Raw genomic sequence first — 8,173 nt, 5'->3', positions numbered from 1 at the left:
GCTCTAGGCCACCCCCCGCGCTCTCTGGCCCCCCCCCGCGCTCTCTGGCCCCCCCCGCGCTCTCTGACCCCCCGCGCTCTCTGGCTGGGCCCCCCCCCCGCGCTCTCTGGGGCCCCCCCCCCCGCGCTCTCTGGGGCCCCCCCCCCCCGCGCTCTCTGGGCCCCCCCCCGCGCTCTCTGGCCCCCCCGCGCTCTCTGGCCCCCCGCGGGCCCCCCCGCGCTCTCTTGGCCCCCCCCCGCGCTCTCTGGCCCCTCCGCGCTCTCTGGCCCCCCCCCGCGCTCTCTGGCCCCCCCGCGCTCTCTGGCCCCCCCGCGCTCTCTGGCCCCCCCCGCGCTCTCTGCCCCCCCCCGCGCTCTCTGCCCCCCCCGCGCTCTTTGCCCCCCCCCCGCGCTCTTTGCCCCCCCCCGCGCTCTCTGGCCCCCCCCCCGCGCTCTCTGGCTCCCCCCGCGCTCTCTGCCCCCCCCCCCGCGCTCTCTGGCCCCCCCGCGCTCTCTGGGCCCCCCCCCCCGCGGTCTCTGGCCCCCGCGCTCCTCTGGCCCCCCCCCCCCCGCGCTCTCTGGGCCCCGCGCTCTCTGGCCCCCCCCCCGCGCTCTCTGGGCCCCGCGCTCTCTGGCTCCCCCCTCCCTCCCGCGCTCTCTGGCTCCCCCCCCCTCCCCCCGCTCTCTCGTAATCCTCCTCTCCTTGTGTTCCATTAACACCTAAGTCATTTCATTAGTTATATCCTATTTCAATGTTTAAGATTCCAGTTCGTTTTATAAATATATAACATTTACTATCACTTTTTTCCAAGTTTTAAATATGTTATAAAGTTTACCTATAATATTTGTGTGTTTTGGATTTTTTACACCGTTTTTAAACACTAATAATTTCCAGTAGGAGTCCAAGTTTGTGACGCATGCGCGCAAGAGGCCTTAATCTCGCGAGAGACAAGGCGCCATATTTAAACGCCACATAGCGTCCCGTCCATAATAATATCTCGCAAAGTAACCTTCCTGGACCTAGATTCACGAAGCTCCATGTATTTCTTCGTAAGTAGGTTTGCTACGAAGGTTCCTAAGTATGCCCTAAGAAGATGCTTAGGTGCAATTCACGTAGATCCACTTAGGAAGAAATTTGTTGGTTCACCTGCGTGCCGATAGAGGTCACTACTGTGTTTCGTTTGGCCAATCAGAGAGCAGCAACATTTTTCATATTGAAGATTTAGCGCTGGCTTATCGATGCTCTATTACCTCCTATTTACGTCGAATTTTCTTATAAAATTAGTATATTTCAAAGTAAAACAATGTTTTTTCAACTTCTACAGCCAGCACCGACATTGTAGTAAACAAATATGTTACATTTGTTGTTTACCTACGTAATTCTAAGAGATACTGTGTAGCTGTCCTTGTTGCTCGGAAGATGCGCTGACAATTATTGTATATATTTCCTAAATTTACCCAAGGGTCACTAACTATCTAGTGACCTCGAAGAGGACAGAAAGCCGGCGGCTTGTTAAAGGGCCCGCCAATTGTCTTAATGATATTTTTTAGCTGGAATTTGGCATTTACGGCTTCAGCGGGTAGGCGGTTCCATGGGTTTATAGCCCTCTTGGTGGAAAAAACATTTGTTTTCAGTCCTACTTGAGAGAACATACTCTCCAACACTATATCTGTGATTGCCCTGTTATCAGTGACTTCATACCAAATGGTATGAGGTACTTTGAGCTCTGTAATTACTTCATACACTCAGGAATATTGGAAGACATTCTTGTGCTGCACCCAGATTTTGCCAGTGGAGGCTAATAGATCAGCATTAAGTATTTTGTTCCCTCCTGATTACATGTATGACTGGCCATCCTGTGAGGTGAGGATGTTGGATGAGCTTGTAGCTGGTTTTTGATGTACACTGTGTGGTCCTTGATACAGAATAGGGAAGCAGCACATTGCTGTGTATACCTAAACATGTTAAAAAATACATTATTTGAGAGGAGTCTTGTAGAAACTGGTAAGAGTAATTATAATATAATGTTTCCATGATTCAGTGCTTACCTCTTGTGAAAATCGTGAAGAGTTGTTTAGTCAGAGTTGATTTGTTTTTTGTATTGAGGCAGGTATTTTCTCCCTTGATTCCATGTATGCCTAATCAACCTGTGAGATGGGAGTATTAGATAAACTTATAGCTAGTTTTTTATCTACACTGTGTAATATTTCATATAGAATAGGGTAGCAGCACATTGCTGTGTATACCTAATCTTCTTAATAAAAAAAATCAGTAATAAAGATTTTAAATTATAGTTTGTATTAATACAAATACAGTACTGTATTATCCTTATTAAATCATGTTGACCATGGATCAATAAGATCTCATGTTGATATGTAATAGTCATATTTCTTTTGAACTGCTAATCCATGCTAATCATTCATTAAATTGTGCATTATGTCTCAATTTTTCACTTCCTTGGATATACTGTACAGTACAAAAAGATAGGATAAAAATAAACCAGTAATATTTCTTTCATTATATTTTTTACTTAAATAACTGCATCAATATTTTTACAGCTGACAGGATTTGTTTTCCCATACAGGTGCATTATTTGTTAAAAAAATTTGGTTTATTGTTACACACAATGGTGCTACATGGCCTTCCCAGCTTCGTGCCTTCTTTTAATACTTACTGATTAAAAAATAAATAATAAATACATTTTATTCAGGAAAAGTACATACAGTTGATTTACAAACATAATGTTGGATTTATAGACAGAGCTAGTACATACAATACCTAAAGCCACTAATACTCATAGCATTTCGGGCAAGGTGTGGGGGGAAAAAACACAGACTAAAACTTAATAGTAATCGGGATTAGGTATAAATTGTGTTGAAAGAGGGAATAAAAAGTATAAAAAGGGGGGTTAGCATAGCATAACTCAGCAATTGCACATGTTGGTGAACAGCGTTGTTTAAAAAATAGCAAGACATGGGTTGACATTTAGGAGGTAAGGTAGGTTACATGAAGTTAATTAGGCAGTACTTGGTTTAACTCTTAAACTGGTTGAGAGAGGTACAGCTTTTGACATGATTCGGGAGGTCATTCCACATTCTGGGTCCCTTGATTTGTAGAGCACTTCTAGTTTGGTTACACACAGCCAAATTGATTAACAGGAAGAGGTCTTGGACACAAATTTGTTCCATGCTAAACGTAGAGGAATCAGCTGAGTATTTCTCAAATAAAATAAGCTGCCTCAGCTTATAAGGTAAATAAAATAAGCATTTCTCAAATAAGTAGCTGCCTCACCTCACTGCCTTACTGCTACATAGCCTTCCCGGCATTATGCCTTCTTTTGATAATTACTTGTTCCACACCTAAATTGTATAACAGGAAGAGGTCTTGGACCCCTACTTCCCTCTCTCTTTTTTAATAATCTATATAGTCATAATTATAGCTTTAAGTATTCAATGAATAAAGTTTTTGACATTTTTACCCTTCTCCTTACCTAACATCATTTGTGCAGCGTATTTTTATTTTATGTCTCACCCAGATTTAATTTAAAAATAAAACCAAACTAAATAAATTAGAAATGGGTATGTATAGCTAAGGTACACCCTTACTACTAGGTGAACAGGGGCATTTGGTGATAGTAAATAATCCCATCAGGCAGGGCTCACCCCTTCTCATATTTCATGTTCACCAGTGTTTATTTACTTAATAACTATTGGTATAATATCATGCTATTATAAAACTAATTCTACTATCATAAAAGACATATTTGCTCAAAGTTTCAAGCAGAGAATGCATATATAACTAACACGAAGGACTCCTCTTCACGAGATTCAATTTTTATAATCTTTTGTTTATGTTCCAAAATCTTAAAATCGATCCCAGTGTTATGTAGTAGAGAAAAGTTGAGTTATATCCAGTTTACGTAAAGCTACGAGTGGTCGAAACCACACTTAGATCCCGGACCAAACTTACGAAGGTTTTTCCACTTAGTGTAGCTACCTGAATACCGACGTAGCCGCCACGAAGGCGCTAAGAAGGAAAACCTTCGTAGGTAAGAAGAAAAACCTTCGTAAGTACCTTCGTGAATCTGGCCCCTGGACAGAATATTCTCGCCCCTCCCCTACACCACCCAAGTCCCTTCATGTCCTTTTTTCCAGTAAAATTATTTGCACACGTGTCTAAAGTTCCATTCGCCATGTTTGGTGGTCGGGCAATCCGTTGATCTCAGTGGTATCCCTGTAGGTAATGGCGGCGCGGGTTCTCTCCGCCTCGTTCCTCTCCTGCCTGACGCACAGTTTTCTGGCTCCTGCTCCATTGTGTGTTAGACTCCTCCCTCGTGTGTGTGTGTGTGTTGGTCTGTGCTGTGCGGTCTTTGTCTCGCCCCCTCTCCTCTGTTTTATCATCTCACTCGGCGAGTGTATATACAATCGCAGCCTCATACTCTGTATCTCCTTCTCCAATCTTAAGGTGTGTTGCTGTGTGTACCATTGTGTAGTGTGAGGTGTAGCAAGTGTTGCTGTACCATTGTGTAGTGTGAGGTGTAGCAAGTGTTGCTGTACCATTGTGTAGTGTGAGGTGTAGCAAGTGTTGTTGTACCATTGTGTAGTGTGAGGTGTAGCAAGTGTTGCTGTACCATTGTGTAGTGTGAGGTGTAGCAAGTGTTGCTGTACCATTGTGTAGTGTGAGGTGTAGCAAGTGTTGCTGTACCATTGTGTAGTGTGAGGTGTAGCAAGTGTTGTTGTACCATTGTGTAGTGTGAGGTGTAGCAAGTGTTGCTGTACCATTGTGTAGTGTGAGGTGTAGCAAGTGTTGCTGTACCATTGTGTAGTGTGAGGTGTAGCAAGTGTTGCTGTACCATTGTGTAGTGTGAGGTGTAGCAAGTGTTGCTGTACCATTGTGTAGTGTGTGGTGTAGCAAGTGTTGCTGTACCATTGTGTAGTGTGAGGTGTAGCAAGTGTTGCTGTACCATTGTGTAGTGTGAGGTGTATGAGGACGGTGGTGGTGTATGAGGACGGTGGTGGTGTATGAGGACGGTGGTGGTGTATGAGGACGGTGGTGGTGTGTGAGGACGGTGGTGGTGTATGAGGACGGTGGTGGTGTGTGAGGACGGTGGTGGTGTGTGAGGACGGTGGTGGTGTATGAGGACGGTGGTGGTGTATGAGGACGGTGGTGGTGTATGAGGACGGTGGTGGTGTGTGAGGACGGTGGTGGTGTGTGAGGACGGTGGTGGTGTGTGAGGACGGTGGTGGTGTATGAGGACGGTGGTGGTGTGTGAGGACGGTGGTGGTGTGTGAGGACGGTGGTGGTGTGTAAGGACGGTGGTGGTGTGTGAGGACGGTGGTGGTGTATGAGGACGGTGGTGGTGTATGAGGACGGTGGTGGTGTATGAGGACGGTGGTGGTGTATGAGGACGGTGGTGGTGTATGAGGACGGTGGTGGTGTATGAGGTCGGTGGTGGTGTATGAGGACGGTGGTGGTGTGTGAGGACGGTGGTGGTGTGTAAGGACGGTGGTGGTGTGTGAGGACGGTGGTGGTGTGTGAGGACGGTGGTGGTGTGTGAGGACGGTGGTGGTGTATGAGGACGGTGGTGGTGTATGAGGACGGTGGTGGTGTATGAGGACGGTGGTGGTGTATGAGGACGGTGGTGGTGTATGAGGACGGTGGTGGTGTATGAGGACGGTGGTGGTGTATGAGGACGGGCTGGTGTATGAGGACGGGCTGGTGTATGAGGACGGGCTGGTGTATGAGGACGGGCTGGTGTATGACAACGGGCTGGTGTATGACAACGGGCTGGTGTATGACAACGGGCTGGTGTATGAGGACGGGCTGGTGTATGAGGACGGGCTGGTGTATGACAACGGGCTGGTGTATGACAACGGGCTGGTGTATGACAACGGGCTGGTGTATGACAACGGGCTGGTGTATGACAACGGGCTGGTTGAGGACAGGCTGGTTCACCGCTCTGTTTAAACTGTCAATTATGTATCTTGTGATATAAAGTGTATTAATGTATCAGTATACATTATAACACTGTTCATTATACACTGCCGCTACAATGTTCACCGCAGGTTGATAGATTTATGTATACTGATGATAACCAATCCTGGCGTCTCTCTCGTGGCGGCGACACGCGGTGAAGGACTTTCCCTGATCAAGCAATCTGTGTCTTCTGGCGAGCGGCAGCCTGGGCAATGAAACTGTTCTGGGGAGCACTTTGGGGGGGAGTGGGGGGGGGGGGGCTTGGTGGTTGGTTGACAAGTGTGAGTTGGTTGGTTTGTAAGTTGAGAGTGGTTGAGAGTGGTTGAGAGTGGTTGAGGGTGGTTGAGGGTGGTTGAGGGTGGTTGAGGGTGGTTGAGGGTGGTTGAGGGTGGTTGAGGGTGGCTGAGGGTGGCTGAGAGTGGCTGAGAGTGGCTGAGAGTGGCTGAGAGTGGCTGAGAGTGGCTGAGAGTGGCTGAGAGTGGCTGAGGGTGGCTGAGGGTGGCTGAGGGTGGCTGAGGGTGGCTGAGGGTGACTGAGGGTGACTGAGAGTGACTGAGAGTGACTGAGAGTGGCTGAGAGTGGCTGAGAGTGGCTGAGAGTGGCTGAGAGTGGCTGAGAGTGGCTGAGAGTGGCTGAGAGTGACTGAGAGTGACTGAGAGTGACTGAGAGTGACTGAGAGCACTCTGAGCACCATATTGCTCAGAGGCGTCCAGCACAACACACCAAACAAGCCCCTCCAGTCTTCACCAAGACTGGAGCAGCTCTCAGTTGATTTGTTTAAATGATTTAAACAAATATATATCATATTAAACATTTGTATTCACAATTCAATTATATTTTGTAATAAGTGAAAGTCACCTTAATGTGGGCCACACTGGCTCTGTATTATATGTATTCTTTATTACTTATACCTATAAGGCCTATTGGCGCTCCATACACCCACACAAGGGGTGTATGAGCGCCTTTGTATGTATACTGTGTATGTATACTGAGGTATACATATAATATGTATTCCTCAAGGTGTATATTCAAGCAGTAGCCTTGAATATACCCTTCCTGGTGTATATTTAAGGAGTAGCTCGATTTTACTTTGGTATGTATACAAAGTGTATACATATGGAGGAAGCAGTATACCTGGACGGGCGTATACTGCTTCCTGGTGAATGACTTAGTCTCCCGGCCTTAATAACCATCAAGCAGTTGGTTGGCCGTAAGTCCAAGGGTTAACCAAACCTATACACCGAGGTGGTTGTATGGCGGACTTGACCACCTTCAGTGAAAGCTGTATTAATACAACTATGTATATACAGGCGTAGTTCACTGTAGTCCTGGACACTATACTGGACTAAACATACACGCTGGCTGGCCAGTAAGCTTATTGTGGACTTAATAACCCCCGCGAGGCTCTTGGGTCTTAAGTCCACCACTAAGATGATCAAGTCCAGCCTCACCTTGAGAGAGAGAGAGACTGATGTATTATTTCTTCCCATATTTATGTGGGATTTTGGTGCTTCTTTACGAAGCCGGTTCATCTTTTGCTGCGACTGTTACCTAAACCACACACACACACACACACACACACACACACACACACACACACACACACACACACACACACACACACACACAAAGAAAGAGTTAGTGAGGCAGACCCAGACATAGTGGCAATAGTGGAAACTAAAATAAATGGCATGATCTCGGATGCAATCTTTCCAGAGGGGTACCAGGTGATTAGAAAAGAAAGGACACAGAGACAGGGAGGAGGAGTGGCACTACTAATAAAGTGGAAATGGAAGTTTGATGAGCTGGAAAATCCGGGTACCAATGAAAGCACAAGCTTCATACATGGAACTCTGACAGTGGATGGGAAGAAGATTGTAATCTTGATACTCTACAATCCCCCACCAAACAGTAGAAGGCCCAGGCAGGAGTACGAGGACAGCAACAAGACATGTATGGATGAACTGCAGAGGGCAGCAACTTTAGCGCATAGAATGAGAGCGAAGCTGCTGGTCATAGGGGACCTAAATCACGGAGAGATAAATTGGGAAACGAGGAATCCCCATGGCGGGGAGGAGACCTGGGGAGCGAAGCTGGTAGACGTTATTGACAGGAATTTCCTAACACAGCATGTGAAAGAAGATACTAGGGAAAGAGGAGGGGATACGCCCAGCCTATTAGATCTCATTATCACTCAGAATGTAGAAGACATCGAGCA

This window comes from Procambarus clarkii, chromosome 59 (assembly GCF_040958095.1).
Source record: "Procambarus clarkii isolate CNS0578487 chromosome 59, FALCON_Pclarkii_2.0, whole genome shotgun sequence".
In the NCBI taxonomy this organism is placed as follows: domain Eukaryota; kingdom Metazoa; phylum Arthropoda; class Malacostraca; order Decapoda; family Cambaridae; genus Procambarus; species Procambarus clarkii.
The sequence above is the reverse complement of the archived record's forward strand: the minus strand, read 5'-3'. Positions refer to the sequence as shown.